This window comes from Microcebus murinus, chromosome 5 (assembly GCF_040939455.1).
Source record: "Microcebus murinus isolate Inina chromosome 5, M.murinus_Inina_mat1.0, whole genome shotgun sequence".
NCBI lineage: Eukaryota > Metazoa > Chordata > Mammalia > Primates > Cheirogaleidae > Microcebus > Microcebus murinus.
The window spans coordinates 30,645,710-30,662,906 of NC_134108.1; the positions used below are offsets into that span (position 1 = coordinate 30,645,710).

The window sequence follows — 17,197 nt, forward strand, 5'->3', positions numbered from 1 at the left end:
AATCAAAACAGTTTGACACCACCAAGGGATCACAATGGATCTACAGCAATGGATCCCAACCAAAAGGAAATGGTCAAAATGTCAGAAAAGGAATTCAGAATATGGATGTCAAATAAGATGAATGGAATTGAAGTGAAATTAGAAAACCAACAAAAAGATGCCAAAAATATTTCAGGACATCAATGAAAAAATGAAAAAGTCACTAAAGAGCTAGACAACATAAGAAAGACAATAATAGAACTTAAAAAAATGAGTCATTTAGAGAATTTCAAAATATAGCAGAAAGCATCCACAACAGGCTAAACCAAGCAGAATAAAGAATCTCAGTGCTTGAAGACAACATTCTCAAACTGACTCAGTCAAAGATGCAGAAAAGAGAATAAAGAACAATCATTCAGAGAAATATGGGACTATATGAAGTGAACTAATATACAAATTATAGGTATCCTTGGCGAGGAGAAGATTCCATCCACAAGGCATGGAAAATCTATTCAAGGGAATTGAGGAAAACTTCCTTAATATTGCCAGAGATTAAGATATCCAGATACAAGATGGTCATTGAACACTGAGAATATTCATAGCAAACAAAACATCTCCAAGACACACAATCATCAAGTTGGCCATAGTCAAAATGAAGGAGAAAAGTCTACAAGCAGCAAGACAAAAGCAAGAACTAACCTACAAAGGACAACCCATTGAGCTAATAGTAGACTACTCAGCAGACAACTTTATGAGCCAGAAGGGATTGGGCCCCCCCATTTTTACTCACCTTAAACATAACTGCCAGCCAAGAATTTTGCATCCTGAAAAGTTAAGTTTCATAAATGATGGAGAAATAGACTTTTTTAGACAAGCAAATGCTACGGGAATTTGTCACTGCTAGACCTGCCCTACAGGAAACAGTACTGCATTAAACATCGAACAGCATGATAGATACCCACTAGTGTAAAAACACCCGAAAGTTAAAGCTCGCAGCTCTAACAAAACAATAAGTTAAACCCAACATGATGAACAGAACAGCATCCCACCTAAAGACCGTCTAAATGGATGAAAAAACACAACCCATGTATCTTGTCCCTAGGAACACATCTAACCCCCCAAAACTAACACAGACTCAAATGAAGGGATGAAAAAAATATTCCATGCAAATGGAAATCAAAAGAGAGCAGGTGTAGCCTTTCTCATCAGATAAAATATACTTAAATCATCAGTGGTAAAGAAGATAAAGATGGTCATTATATAATGATAAAGGGAGCAATTCAATGAGAAGACATAACAATCCTAAATATATACACACCTAACAGGAGCTACCAGATTGACAAAGCAAATCCTACTAGATTTAAGCAAAGAAATAAACAGTAGCACTGTAATTGCTGAGGACTTCAAGACCCCACTGATAGACCTGGACAGATCATTGAAGCAGAAAATCAATAAAGAAATACAGGAAAGCAGTATGGAGATTCCTCAAAGAAATAAATAGACTTACCATTTGACCCAGCAATCCAACTACTGGGTGTCTACCAATAGGAAAAGTCATTTTATCAAAAAGACACCTGTACTCAAATGTTTATTGCAGCACAATTCACAATCACAAAGATGTGGGATCAACCTAAGTGCCCATCAATTCATAAATGGATTAACAAAATGTGGCACATATATATATGCCATGGAGTACTACTCAGCCATAAAAAGGAATGAAATAATGCCCTTTGCAGCAATTTGAATGGAACTAGAGACCATTATCCTAAGTGAAGTATCTCAGGAATGAAAAAAACAAACACCATGTGTACTCTCTAATACTTGGGAGCTAATTGATGGGCACAAAGAGACATAAGCCAATGGAAATCAAGAAGAGAGGGGGGAGGAAGGGAGAAGTAAAAACCCACCTATTGGGTATAATGAACACTATTTAGGTGATAGGCACACTAAAATCTCTGACACAAGGTATCCATATTAAAAATTTGGACACCTTTAATATTTTGCAATTTTTAAAAATGTTCTCACTTGCTAATATACTGACTATCAAAAATCTCATTTGATATCTGAACAAAGGCTTCCTAAGCATCTTTCCATCACTTGTACCACTCTGCACTTCTTGTTCCTGAAGCACAATTGTGTCCTTAGAAGTAATTTTTTAACTGAGCTTACCTTTTCTTTCATCCACTTAGCTAATATTAACACTAATGAAAGATCTGTAGGCTATTCAAAAAGTTAGTTTGGCACACTCAGCTTCCTACACACTATCTGCAACTAATCTGTGAGGAAGGGCAGGTCAGGAATCGCCCTCAAGTGCCCATTTAAACTGACACTGTCCTTAGACCCTTGTCTTCCAACAGTATTAGCTGCAAATGCCCCAGGAAACGGAGCTCCTGTAAATAAAGTTCCCCTCCTCTTGCCAAATACCAAAACTCATCCCCAACACACACACCAGAAAATTTTAGAATTAAATAACTAAAACTATATTTCGAAGTATTTTCTAGAATATAAATTTCAAAAGAGAAGGAACCATGCCTTTTCAAGTTGGGTTTTTTGGTTTGGTTTTTGAGACAGTCTTGCTCTGCTGCCCGGGCTAGTGTGAAGTGGGAGGATCCTCGCTCACTACGGCCTCAGATTCCCGGGTGCAAGTGATCCTCCTGCCTCAGCATCCTCAGTAGTCAGGACTACAGGTGTGCACCACCACTCCCAGCTAAGTTTTCTATTTTTTGTAGAGACAGGATCTTGCTCTGTTTCTCAGGCTATTCTCAAACTCCTGGGCTTAAGTGATCCTACTGCCTCGGCTTCCCAAAGTTCTGAGATTACTGGTGTGAGCTACCACACCTGGCCAATGTTTTATTCCAGATTCAGGAGCACAGAATAAATAGAAAAATGATGCTGTTGTAATATACAAAAGGACAATACCCAGGGGTTTTCGACACCACTACACTGTATGTCCCTCCATCCACCCTCATCATTTTTCAGTTGGGGGGAGGGTAGGGGTAGAATGCAGCTAAATTGAGTATCAAGAGTAGCCTTGAGGGAAACAAAGGGAGATGAGCTCCCAATAGGCACCAGACAGGCTAAGTGGGCTCAGGTGGTGATCCAGGCAGCCTCAGCCAAAGTTATCATAATGACAAAGGGTTAGATTAGACATCATCCAAATACCCTTCAACTGGTGACTGAAGCAACAAGCTATGGTAAGACCATGCAATGGAACAGTACTCAATACAAGGTAATGAAATACCGATACATGGAACACCACAGATGAATCTAAAATATCTTATGCTATGTGAAAGAAGTCAGATCAAAAAGGCTACATAATGTGTTCCATTTATGACATTCTGAAAAAGGCAAAACTAGACTACATACAGACCAGCGGTTTCCAGGGGTGGAGGTAATAGGAAGGGTTGACTGTGAAGTGACATGAGAGAATGTTGGAGAGTGATGGAACTGTCCACAATCCTGATTTATAATGACAAACTTCATGTGTTGATCAAAACTCACAGAACTCTATACAAGAGTGAATTTTACTGTATGTAAATTATACCTCAATTTAGAAGAAAACACTAATGAGAACAATTTCTTCCCCGTGATGAGGGACCAACTCAGCCTCTATTGGGGTCAACATGTGAACTCGGTGAACAGACTAGTGCCCAGTCACTCATCATAATTACCATGTATATGGTAATGAGGATGACTTCTCAGCTGCCCTCTCTGCTTTAAGACACATCCCAACTGCAATATCTGTAATCTCTCACAGCTGCAGGCATCAGATTTTTAGTTGCTTTCCTTCTGAATCGTATTTTTCTGTTGTGCTCAATATTAAAATATGAAAAATAATTTCCACTGAAACAGATTGAGATGGTTTCTGAGCATAAATGAGACCCAAATAAATTGCTTTAATTCTCCCCTTCAGTGTATCAGACATGTATCATCTGCTCCAATCTGCTCAGAAAGTAGAAATTAAATTGGTACCCAGTACTCTGACAAGTGATAACCATCACTCTGCTGTTGAAATCTATTTCAGGGGGGCACTGTGCTCATGGTGGTTTGTCCTGCTCATTTATTTTGCTTTGTCTTGTTTGTAGGCTCCCATCTGTTCTTCCATGTCATAAATAATTCTGTATTATATAGAAATCTTGGTTGTTTCTTCTCTGAATTTTGGTTCCTATATTTGTTCAGATTTGAATACAGAGACTTCTCAAGATCCCTTGAGATCTTGAGACTGGTTGCTCAAGACCTCTTTAAGTCTGGTTGCTGGTTGCTCAAGACCTCTTTAAGTCATCTGGGGCAAAACTGACTCACAGGTGCAATTCTCAGCAGTGATACATGAAGTATACATTCCAAACACAAGTTCTGATTCACAGGAGTATGAACAGAAGTATGGCTATCATTGAAAAATTATTTTTATGACAAAGAAGAAATATAGTTTCAAACATGTTACAAGAATAAATCTTCAAAAAATTATGCTTTGACTGGCAGAAAAATAAGGAAGCCAGAAAACAGAGCATTGCTAGAATCTAAATATTATATTCATGTGACTTATCTATTTTAAAAGAGTTTTACATAAAACTTTAAAGCACAACTAACTAGGACCAATTTTCACCTATTTAGCCAACACACCTGCTCATGATGACATACACTCGTCTTTATAGGCTGATATTCTAGGGCTAGGAGTTGATTCAATCAGAAATAAAGGTCATTTTCCTGTGCTGCAGGCAATGCTCCCCAAGATAGGTCAGCAGAATAAATGTTGCCTTCAATCTAATCTAGTAAAATAAATCATAAACTGTAGATATCACTTTACCTCTTTTATAAGCAATAAGGACACACCCAGATCAGCAGTCTCCACAGGCTGAGAAACTGCTGGTGGTGCCAGGTGACTAACAGCAGTGACAGGAATACTTCCCTCCATTCATTCAGACTTCATGCTTCTCAAAGTACTTTCAGAAACAACGTATTTGGTCATTACAGAAACCTTATTGGGGAAAATAAGTGTCGTTCTTTCCATGTTACAGGTAAAAACAATGAGAACCAAGAGATTACATAAATTGCCTGTAATCACATAGCAGTAGGGATAGGAATGGTGATTCCCTCTCTGGAAATCAGGAATCTCAGTTCATCTAGAACACCCACCCCTACACAGAGACTCCACAGTGCTCTCATTGGGAAAATGAAGGTATATATTTGAGAAACACTACATAATTATCAGTTGATTGGAACAGAAAAAGTCAGATTTCTTTTTCAGATTAAAATTTTCAATACTAAATAATGAATGCTGATTAATGCAATACAGTCCATCCTTCCTCCCACCTCTCCCTCCCTCCCTTCCTTTCATCTTTCCTGACACAAGTACTCACGGAGTACCCTCAATTTGTGAGAAGCATTGTGCTATGAATACAGAAAGGCATCCAACATGGGCCCTGCCTTTAGGAACCCTGAAATTCAGTAAAGGCAGAAACACATTAACAAATAAGAGATGATGAATGCTCTGAAAGAAAGATCCACAATGCAGAGTGGGTGCACAAAGCAAATAGTACTCAATTCTATTTAAGGGAATATATCCCCAAAAAGTGTCATATAGGAGGTGTTGCTTACGTTGGAGTTTGTAAAATGAGTTAAGTACTTGTCAGGTGGGGCCAGGGTAGAAATGGCCCGACAGGGAGGGAGTTAAGATCAGAGTGGCTCGTTTAGTAACGGGGTAGAACTTGCTCTAATATGAAGTGACTGATGAGGTGGGAGGGAGGAGAATGATGAGGCTGGAAACACATGCAGGGGAGAGACTATGAAGGCTCCAGGAGGACATAATGAAGAGTTTGCACATCATTTATTTCTTGAGTGCCTACTATGATCAAGTTACACTTCCAGATTCTGAGATACACACAAATTATTACCTTGTCTTCAAGGTATTGCTTATTTCAGTCTGTGAGGCATAATGTTAAAGAAACTTTAACTTTCAGAAAACTGCTACTGCTTTAAAATGTAAACTTGGGTCTCAGAACATTCCAGCTATTTCATAGGAAAACATCGGATGTGCCACTGACCAGTGATTTTGCTTCATTTTAGGTTTGACACCAATTACTAGTCATTAAGCTTAGCAAGGAGGGACTAAAATATGAACTACAAGGTAACCGAGAGCATCATAAATATTTTAAATATCACAGGCTGAAAAAATTATATTAAAATTGTTTTAAATTTTAAAATTCAAAATTAGCTGACTAAACCAAATACTTTTTGGATGAGTGTGTAGAATGTGTCTTACACTGCAAATTTTTAAATCTATTCAGCTAGCTAATATATAAAATAGGTTGAACTGATGCTGTTTTTCTTTGATGGTTTCCCAAAACAATTTTAAAGTCTGAATAAAAAAATCTAGATATATAGAAAATTTGGTCAGTATATTTTGCTTGTGAATACTAAAAATCTGTGGACCAAGTCTATTAGGCATTATAAAAGCAATAATAATGGATCAAACAGAGAATGTGTGATGCTAACAAGAACTTGAAGATGATCATTTAAAAATTTAAGGGTACAATGTACATTATCTAGGTGATGGGTACAATGTACACTATCTAGATGATGGGCACACCTGTATCTTTGTCTTAAGCAGTACAAAAGCAATCCATCTAACCAAAACAGTTGTACCCCATCATATTCTGAAATAAATTTTAAAAAATCAAGATAAAAGGTCATCCTTGGCCATCCTTTCTAGACATGTAATAAAAGTGAACAAACAGAACACATTTTTTTAAAAAAAAATTGAAGTTTGGCAACCTCATAAATTTATTGCTTTAGCTTCAGGAGAAATGAAGAAAGTAATTTAGGATGTTTCTTTTCTCAGTGACCTAAGACTATTCATTCTCTAGAGGCTTCCAAAAAGCATTCAGACAAAAACCAAACAGTTTTTTAAAGTTATTTTTGGTTATATCTACTGGTCATTAAAGGTTTTTGAATGTATGAATTCTTACTGCAGGAAATTAAACTAGCATTTAAACTTGTTGAGTGATAACGTGTTGATGATATGTAAATGTTAATTCATTTGGTCCATCAGTTGACATTTGCTTTTTAAGCTCTTGATCTCTAAGTATGCCAGAACTGCTCCCAAGCAAAGAAATTTCAAGTGTCAATAAGAAACAAGCACATACAGTCCCAGGGATGACAAAGAACAGTCACTACGACGCTGGGCTTCCTACAGGCCACCCTAAAGGCACACTTGATTTCTGTGGGATAAAAAGGAACTGAAAAGATGGTTAGAAGGAGATCAGGCATGATCCTGGTCTTGTCCTCTACAATGTCCCACTGTTCTCCCTGAAGAATAAACCAGAGTCTGCCCACTGCAGCTGCTTAGGTCTCTTCCCAGGAGCTTTGGGGGGTACGGAGCCATGTTCCTTCATCACCAGCTGCTAAGACCTTGTGTCCTCCATGTGGAGCCCCAGATCTCTGCACATATATATTTTCCAACACAATATCATTTTACTCATTTGTAATAATTATATTTATGGATCCTTTTGATGATAATAAACCTACTTCATATTAAGCACCTATTATGTGCCTGGCTTTTTCCCCCGCCACACACACACACACATTGAAGTCAAAAAGCTTACTATTATTATCACTATTCTACATATGAGAAAACCAAGAGTAAGAAAAGCCACACGAGACTTGCCCAACTCCATACAACTAAAAACTGCCAAAATTAGGATTCAAATGTAGATCTACGTGTGGCTCCAAAACATCGCACTTTTGCCATTATCTTATGATGATGCTCTATTTCTGACAACTGGAAATATATCTCTATGACACCTTCTATAATATATTTTGGTCTAAAATGAGACTGCTAACCAGAAAATGCTTATAGTGCTTCCTCTTGATTTAGAGTCAGAATACTTGGGCTAGAATCCTAGTTCCCTCACTCACTACTCTGCATCCCTGTGAAGTTGCTCAACCTCTCAATGGCCCACTTCCTTTATTTGTAAACAAGGGATAGCAGTAGTTTTATACCATAGCACTGCTGTGAAAATTAAGCATGAAAATACAAAGCAGTTAGCACAGTGCTTGGCTTATAGTAAGTATTCAATAAAATTATCTACTATGATTTCTGTTTTGATTTAAATGAAAGTGATACTGTGACCCTCTGTCAACTTATTGTATAAGGAGGTTACAGGCTATTTGTTTATGATCTCCCTCATAAACATCCCTGTGAGCAAACATAACATGGGAAACCTGCCCACTTTATACAATATATTTCTTGAAACAATGTTGGAATAACTGCAAACAAGAATCTGAATGCATTGTTCTATATAGCTTCCATTTACATTCTTTTACAACTAAGTGACATTCCATCATGGGCAAAGAGAAGAGCTACTGCTAATTAATCTTGCAAAAGTCTTCCAGCAGACCTATGAATAGACTACAGCTGAAAGGGTGCAGTAATACAGATGGGTTTAGGTTTCTAGATGCACCAATCTAAATCAAGTTCAGTTTATATGCAAATTTTCAAGAACTTATCTACCTCAGAATATGTGTTAGGCATACGTAGTGTCACGATCAACCCTAATCTGAGCTTTGCTCTCACCTTCCTGGTAGAGTCAACACATACTTTCAGTCCCAGGGCTTCTTTCCAACCATTCATTTTTTTTTGTCAAATCCCCAGAAGATGTCATATAATTAATGTCATAGAAGATTCAGCAAAAGGCACACTGTAAGTAAAAATCAGCACCAAGAGAAAACAGGCACTATAATGCTAAGTAAAGAAAAGGGGGAAATACAGATTGCAGAGGTGCACATCCTAGAGCCATCGTTTGAGTTCTGGGCTTCTTGATATTCAGAGTGAAAGGGGATGCACAATGCACAGTGGTTCTTGCTGCCAAGACACCAAAGTACACACCATGGTTCCTTCAGAATCAGAGTGAGTGATCCCTTCAGGATCAGAGTGATGGCAGCACCATCCCACAGGGCTCCAGGCCACACCCACTTTCCAATGGCCTGCCCCAAATCCCTTCCTCAGCGACCCTCCACCCTTTTCTTTGTAAGAGCACCCACTCCACTGCTCCCCTTCGGTAAATCGCTCCTCTCTGGTTCCACAAGGCTCCACAGAGCTACTGATTCAAAGCTACCACTGGGCTACCACAAGGCTCCACAGGGCTACTGATTCAAAGCTACCACTGGTGCCCCTTCTTCAAGACACTTCATTTGTACCTTTTGGGTAATTTTCATGATATAAGAATACTATTCTTGTTAGTATATAAAAACACTTTATACCATAATACGTAAATTACAGTGTCTTTGATATACAAATGCCCTCACAGGTTGTACAGTTTACAACCTGTACCTTTCTCCAGATTTTATACATGGGAATTAGGAGAGAAAAACTCATTCTACTTGAATGTTGAGCAGCAAGAATGTTCTCCAGAGCTGCTGGAAGTCATATCTCCATCACTGAGAGAAGCCAGGGAGGGTGAGAACACAGAAGCCAGAAGAAGAGATGGAGAGGCAGAGGGCTGATAATGTTCGTTAATCAATCTCAAGGTCAACTTCTATCCCTGTCTTGTTTGCACATGCAAGCCAATAAATTCTCCCTTTGGATTTAAAAAAAAAAGAATAAATTTGTCTTGATCTACGTGACCTCCTGGAATCTATCCTCTCACTGCCTTGACTATTCCTACTGCATTTTTCTATTTCTGCTCTGACTGGTTCCCAGACCCTTCTAAGAATTCTGCAGACTTCTCAAAAAATTCCAGCCACTGCCTTGGCCTCCTGGCATCTGAGCCTTCGGTACGCTGTAAACCCAGAAGCCATGAGAGCACAGCTTACCATTCTCAAATGCCATCTCCACCTGGCTGCAGGTTCAACTCCCAACAAATTCACTAACCTCTCCCTATATCATAGATTGACATCATTGATATCATAGATTGACATCATAGTGAACATCATTTAATATGAGAAAACTGGTTTAAAAAATACCAAAAAGAAAAAAAACTACTGTAAGATTGCAGAGCACATGCTTAATAAACTTAAGTAAATTATTTGTAATGAGTGTTCATAAACTGTTGATGAATTTAAAATTTTAAGTTTGTTAAATTTGATCTGGGCGAGGGTTTTCCTTGGAAACATTAACAAATTTGAATTACTGTAATATACTTATTTTTTTAACTGCATTTCTTTTAAAATAGTCACATTTTTACATACTTTGTAAAATTTTATGACATTTTATGGTGAAAATACACTATATTTAACATGTTTATTATTTTTATCCCAAAAGAAATAAGAACCACAAATTGGCCTAAATTAAATGCTTAACCTTAGAACAACAAAAAATATTGTTAAAACACAGCCAACAACTATGCACCAGTTATTAAATTATCGCCTCTCGGCTCCAAACCCACCCTTCCTTGATCAGGTTAATGATACTGGAGCTGGAACTCAGCAAACATTTCTCCTTCGCCTGGGTATTAGGTTCTGCCAAGAGGGGGCGCTAAAGGGAAACCGGACAGCTGCACAAAGGGAAAAGGCTCTTGCTGTTTGCTATCTGCTCTGTTCCTACCAGTGTTGCCCCAGCTATGGCTATTCCCCCTGGCTGTGACAACTGCTTCTGGTAGCAGCTGGTTCCAGTTTTCATTTTTTTCCCATCTGCTGGAATTCACATCAACATATTCCCTCAGGTGAGGGCGAAGGTAGCCAGTGCCCTCTTTCAGAGGCTGGAAGCCCAGCTTTAAATTAAGGGTCTGTTTTCTGTATTCCTGGGGCACTTCCTTGAGGACAGCAATCCCTAACAAAGATCTGAGCCTCAGCTACGTGGGAGCCCTTCCCACAAGTTAACCCAGCCTGAAAGTTACTGTCTTTGTTTCTCCTTAATATTGCTTTTCCACCCTTCAGTCCTCCAAATCCTACTTAACTAATTCCCTATGATAAATTCTCTCTGTTGAAATAACTGGTGTAGTTCCTATTTTCTTGGACCCTAAATGATACAAACTACTTCTGTGTTCTTCTCCCACAATGCTGTAGTTAGAGGACTAAGATGTGAACAACAGAAGCAAAGAGTACCAAGTTAGGAACAGCTATAAGCTTGAAGTTTTTCAGAAAAACTGCCTATTTCATGAACTTCTCCATAAAACAATATTTATCGTGCCTTTTAATTTAATATTCATTTTCATATCAATTTACATATACATTTTTAGGTTCTATGAAATCTGCAAATCTAATTTTATCTTGGAGGTTAAGCACATATAGTAGTATATACACATAACATATTAAATTTTTACTTTAAATTTACCATACTTATACTAGAGAAAATTTAAAATCTAAATTTGGACAATAGTTTCATAAATTCATTTACAAAGACAATCATACAATAGGCAATATGCCTTAGCTTGTTGAGGACTCATTGATACCAGCTGCCAGCAATTACTACCATGAGTTCAATAATCAACATTTTATGTAGTACATAGGTGATACAACAATGTACCTATATTACAGTTCTATTTTTGAATAAGTTTGATGCTCAAGATACTAATGTAAGTCATTTAATAGTTATTAAAAATTAAGAAATAAAGACATATATTTTTCGTTAAAATTTTGGTCTTCCATTTAAAGAATTTGGTAGCCTAAAATAGTTTGAAAAAATTCTGCCTTAAAAATCCTTTCAGGCAATGTACTATGAATTATTAATGCAAAATTTGACTATGATAATGTCTCTATGTTAAGATTCCTTTTTGGTATTTTCATTGTTTAAAATAAGATTTACTGCAAACATAATTAGAATACTACTGGGTTTAATGTATCCTTACCACTCGACTTCTAAGACCACCAAAAGAAAATGTGTTAAAAACCTATCACAACCATTGTCCTAATTTTGTCCCTCTGGAGCCAAAGTAACTCTTCTTTCCTCCACATTAAAGTACTCCCTAAATGTCTGAACATAACTAATTCTTCCGCCTTCTCTTGCCCCAGCTAAGCAGCCTTCCTCCTGGGATGTGGTTTCCAGGCTCCTCTCCCTCCTGGCTGCCCTCAGGACACACTGCAGCTTGTCAGAACTCTAAATAAGGTCTGACTACCATAGCCCTGGATAGAAAGCCATAGATTAACAAATCATCTGCTTGCCAGTTTATTAGCCATCATAAACATCAATCAAAACTCTGAAAAGGATACACTTTACAGCTAGCTTTAGCTGAACATTTAAAATGCTTAGAAAGTGAATTTTATTTTTGCTCACAGTCAGATGTGAGCCATCAAATTGAAGCTTGATGTAATTCAATGGCAAATACCAACAACAATCATCTGACCACAAAGTTGGAAGAGAGGCAGGAGGGAGGGGCTCAAGGGAGGTCATTAAAAGTGGATCACCCTTTTCCACCAGATTCCTTCCTTCCTCTCCCATCAGCATTATCAACTAGGTAAATTCTATCACCCTTGGGAATGTGAAACCCTCTCTTTATCCACTCCAAGCATCTTGTTTGTACATCATTTTCTCCCTGGTAGTATAAATTTTTCTGTATATATATCTTATGCTGACAAGAGTCTTGGACTAAATAAGTTTCGGGGGAGTATGTAAAAACAAAAAATTATAAGCCTCAAATATCTTTGATTAAGCCTTTAACAACATTTATGTCCTGGTTAGCGTAAAATTTAAGTTACGTTTATTCGTTATAAAATTTTTATCATACAGTTCAATGAAACTGAAAAATGTATTTGAATAGTTCCAAGGTCTGTTAACTTATAATGCTGTCATTATGAATGTTTATTATAGAACACTTTATTTGCTAAAATGTTTGCTGTAGGAAATGTTTGCTCATGTCAAGTTGTAAACCCTGCCTGTAGCAGGAGATAAGGTAACTTCCAATCTTGGTGGTAATTAACTCACTGTGGCTGGACTTTGCTTATTTAGCTACTTCCCTATGCAAGTCCCCTGGCATGTAAGCGGCATGAATTTGATTGTTAGACTGAAAGCATAAAGATCCTTTATCTTGGCTTTTTCCTTTCAGGGTATAATAAACCTTGGGATCCAAGAGATTTCTCTTTTAAAATTAAAAAACAAAACAAAACAAAAAAAAAACTCTCCAACAATATCATGTGTTACTCATCATTGTATCTTCCAGAACACCTGGCTCAGAGTTTTCCAAATGTGATGGCTCAACAATATTAATTGAAGTGAATTGATTGCTCTTCACAGCAGCTCTCACTTATGGCTAAATTTCATTGCAACTAAAATGGAACATGAAGATTCAGATAAAATCAGACAGCTTTCACTTCTTTGATAGATTTGGTAATATTTGTTTCAGGGTATACACTGGGGATTGGCATATAATAAACTCAGTAAATACAATTTATCTGCAACAGACCAGAGTATTTGAATTGCATGACCACAGTGATCTCAGAAGTCAGCTCAGCAGAACTATGGTTTTATTTCTACTTATATACACTGAGGGTCCCCTAGAATAGCATCCAAAGCCTATGGTTGCAGGTTATAAAATTTTAACTCAAGCAAATTTAAGCAAAGAAAAGGGGGGAGGATTTGTTGCTTCATGTAGTGAGAAGGTCTTTGGCATGGCTGAACTCAGAGGCTCAAACACTGTCACCAAAACTGTCTCTCTCTCCCTGCATGGGCTCTACTCTCTTCTGTGCTGGCTTCATTCTCAAACTCATCCTCACTGTACTTGTACGGCATGAGCACATGCTGTAATATTATGTCTACGTCCTTTCTATTCACTACCCAAAAGGAAGACAGAGTCCTATCAAATGGAAGGCTCTGGCTGACCCTGCTGGCCCCACAGGTGCCTCCCAGCGCAGGAAGGAAGGCATCAGGATGGACAGGACCCCAAGGAGAGGTGGAAGGAGTCCCCCATAGGAAAGGATGCTGCACAGATCCATGCTGCAAGTCTACTCAACAGTTCTGGGTCTGAAATTCTAAGCTCCCCCTTTTTCCCCTTCTGGGTAAGGTAGAAAGAAAAACAGTTCAGCCAAGCTGACTTCTAAGGTGACTACAGTTATGCAATTATTATAACACACTATTTGTTGCAGAGAAATTATATTTACTGAGTCTATTATACACCAAGCACAGTGTCAGGCATTTTATAGACATTAGCTTATGTAGTTTTCACAATAGGTAGATATTATTTAAGATGAGTGTACAGAAGATTAGAGAAGTTAAACAGTAAATGTCAGAATCAAAAATGCAAACTGAAGCAGTCTGTCCTCAAAACCTTTATTTTTCTGCCAAATAACACTGAGAGTTTTGAAGCTCTTTTGAGTTTATTTATTGTGGATATCAGAAATTTGTAGATGAAGCTCAAAGACCTACATGTTAATTATGGCCAGAAGTAAACAGAAGGCAATTATCTATAGCAAGTGATCTATCAGATATCCTGAAATAGTTTTATTAATACTAGCCTTAGCCTAATGTCTGAAATTCTGCCATTAGAGAGTATTTGGGGCTTAGACATCACTGCTGCTTAATTTACTATTTTACTACAAATACTTCCCAAGAGCACTTAGGATAATTTGGCCTTATTAAAATGCAAATACCCCAGAAAGGAATAACAGATATGAACTTTCTTTTATTAGCCAAAACCTTTGTGGATATCAGATTCTCTGCTCCTTTTTTCATGGCCCCAGGAAAGAAGACACAAGGTCAGGTCCTGTCCCATTGCTGAGGGACAGGTCATCATCTAAGCAGAGTTCTCACAGCATCCAATGGCCACACTAGGGGCTGGGGACAATTCTACACCCTTGGTGCACCTAATGAAAATCACTCAACATTTGATAGTAGAATCCAAGCAAATTCTAAAAGGGTTTGGTAACAACAAGAAAAGGAAATACAGTTACCATGTAGCCTGTGAATAAACAGAAGGAATTGGGGTACTAAGATAAGAATAATAACTGTTAGCACTTGCTCTAATGTTCCTATACATGATTTTAGAAACATATACCGCCTAAGTATACATTATTTAATAAGGGAAAAATCTAATCGTTCGTGACCATGGCTAAGTGTTTTACATTGTACAACATTCCTGCTGCCACCCCAATATTACCCACAGAGATCTTGTGCAAAATGTAGTTTCAGGTTACACACAGCACCTCTGGCTTCCCTGCTTCAGAAAGGGGGGGGGGGTAGCAGGTACTGAGCTGCCTGGCAATCCCAGCCTCCTGCCAGCTCTCAGCCCCGTAACAGCCCTGGAGGATTGTAACTGAGAAACCCCCCACGCTTCTGCCTTTCAGCAACTTCCTCTCTCTTAAATGGAACAGTTGGGGAGCATCTATTTTCTAACAGTTGCATTTCATAAGTGGTTTGAAAAGTAATCCTGGCATAGTACCTGGCACATAGCACTGAATAAATTAAGAAGAAGAGGAAGAGGAGGAGGGAGAAGAAGAGTTGGAGGAGGAAGAAAAAGAATTACATTATATCTATATCTCTCATTCTTTTATTCCCTAGTCTCTTAGCTCCAAGAGACAAATTGGGGGAAAATGAATAAACTTTCAAAATCATAGTAGTTCGACCCCCACTTCTTAAATGTGAGTGAGGCCCTGAGAGATCAGCAGCCTGCACAGAGGCAGATAGAACATAGTAGCAGAGCTGGGTTTCTCACCCAGTTCTCACTCAGTCCTGTGCTGTCTACAGTAAGAACTGCACGCCAAGCAATGGGCCCATATGTTTTCAACGGGCAGCAGCACTGTGCTATGCTGTGTCCTCCATGCAAAATGCATTTCTACTGGCAAGGAAAGACAATAAATGTCACTGTCCACTGAGGGGAGGTTTCCTATCCACAGTCCCGGGGGGCCAGGCTTTACAGTCTATGTGAGAATCTATCAAAATGTTTCTCTGGTACATTCAGTAACCAAAGCTCTTCATGGCTTCCAGTCGTTCCATGTCCTGCCCTCTGATAGGCTTATTTATAATGAAATTCTCTCACATTTCTATCAGGAAATGTGTATCGTTCTCCTTATTGACAAGCATTTAGAATATGCCTCCTCTGGGTTAGAATATTATGTGAGGGTCTGGTGCTAGTAAGAGATGTACAATACATATTCTGAATATGGGGAGCTTGAATGCATGTGGTAAGATAGAGAAAACACATGAAAGATAACCATGAAGTCAGCGTATCTTCAGTGCAAACAGGAAGGGAAAGGTATAAGGCTACAAGATTTCTAGGAAGCCTTCTGGAGAATTAGAAAATCAAAATACAGATTTTGATTATAACTTAATCACCCTGTGTATAACTTAATCACCACCATTGTAATTAAGGTTCAAAAATGTAAGTATTCACCAGACATGAAGTCCACACTGCACACCTCAATTTATCTATTAATGTAATACCATCAGACTCCAAATCATCAGAAATTATCTTGAGATTTGATTCATATTTATGAAATGAGTACTATAAATGGTCCTGGTAATTCATCCCACACAAAAAGACTATATTAAAACATTTCATGTATAAAATTAAAATGGGTGTTGTGTTAAAATACATACTTATTCTAATATTTCACTTTTAGCATCACAAAATATCAAGAGTAGGAAGTAACCGAGTTGTCAGTGCATCCATTCATGAGCAGGTCCATTCTCCCTTACCACCTCCCTAAGAGTGTTTCCCATCCTATGCCTGAATATTTCCAGTGACAGGGGACTGACTACCTCGTGATGCAGTTCAGTTCATCTTTGGACACTCACCTATTTCATTCTACATAAAAGCAATATACTTCAAAATGGAAAAAATTGCAAGAGGAAAAGGGCAAGTACAATGTTTTCTAATTAGTTAGAGATGTGTCCATTTAGTTACTAAGTTTTCCTTTGAGGTTTACTTAATGAGATAAACAGTATTGCCTGTGCAATGACATTTCTGTTCATGAACATTCCTTTCAGGCAGCTCGCTATGAGAAATTAAGTCATTCAAAGAAAACAAGTCATTCAAAGAAAACAAGAAAATAAGCATTCAGCAAAAATGACATTAGAGAACATCTACATATTTGTTAACATTAAAATTACTATAGATATTATAGGGTTAAGAATGTTCCTGTGGAGCAATAGAAAGAGCTTAATCTTATAAGAAACATGCACTTAATATCAGTCAGTATAGTTTACTTATTAGCTGTGCTGGGATTCAAACAAAAAGGGCCTAGCTGTTTTTTGACATATTAACTGATAAATCATGATGAGCTCTGCTGTACTTGACTGTTTACTCCATTATTTGAGATTTCCAGCAATCCCACTACTGAGTATTTATCCACA

The 17,197-nt window shown here is 37.9% G+C and overlaps 1 protein-coding gene across 5 annotated transcripts in view; it reads right to left on the minus strand.

Annotated features, from left to right (window-relative positions):
- The window catches only part of AKAP7 (A-kinase anchoring protein 7), a 127,208-nt gene that overhangs the window by 8,041 nt on the left and 101,970 nt on the right, over positions 1 to 17,197 (minus strand). The gene's annotated exons all lie outside the window — the stretch shown is intronic.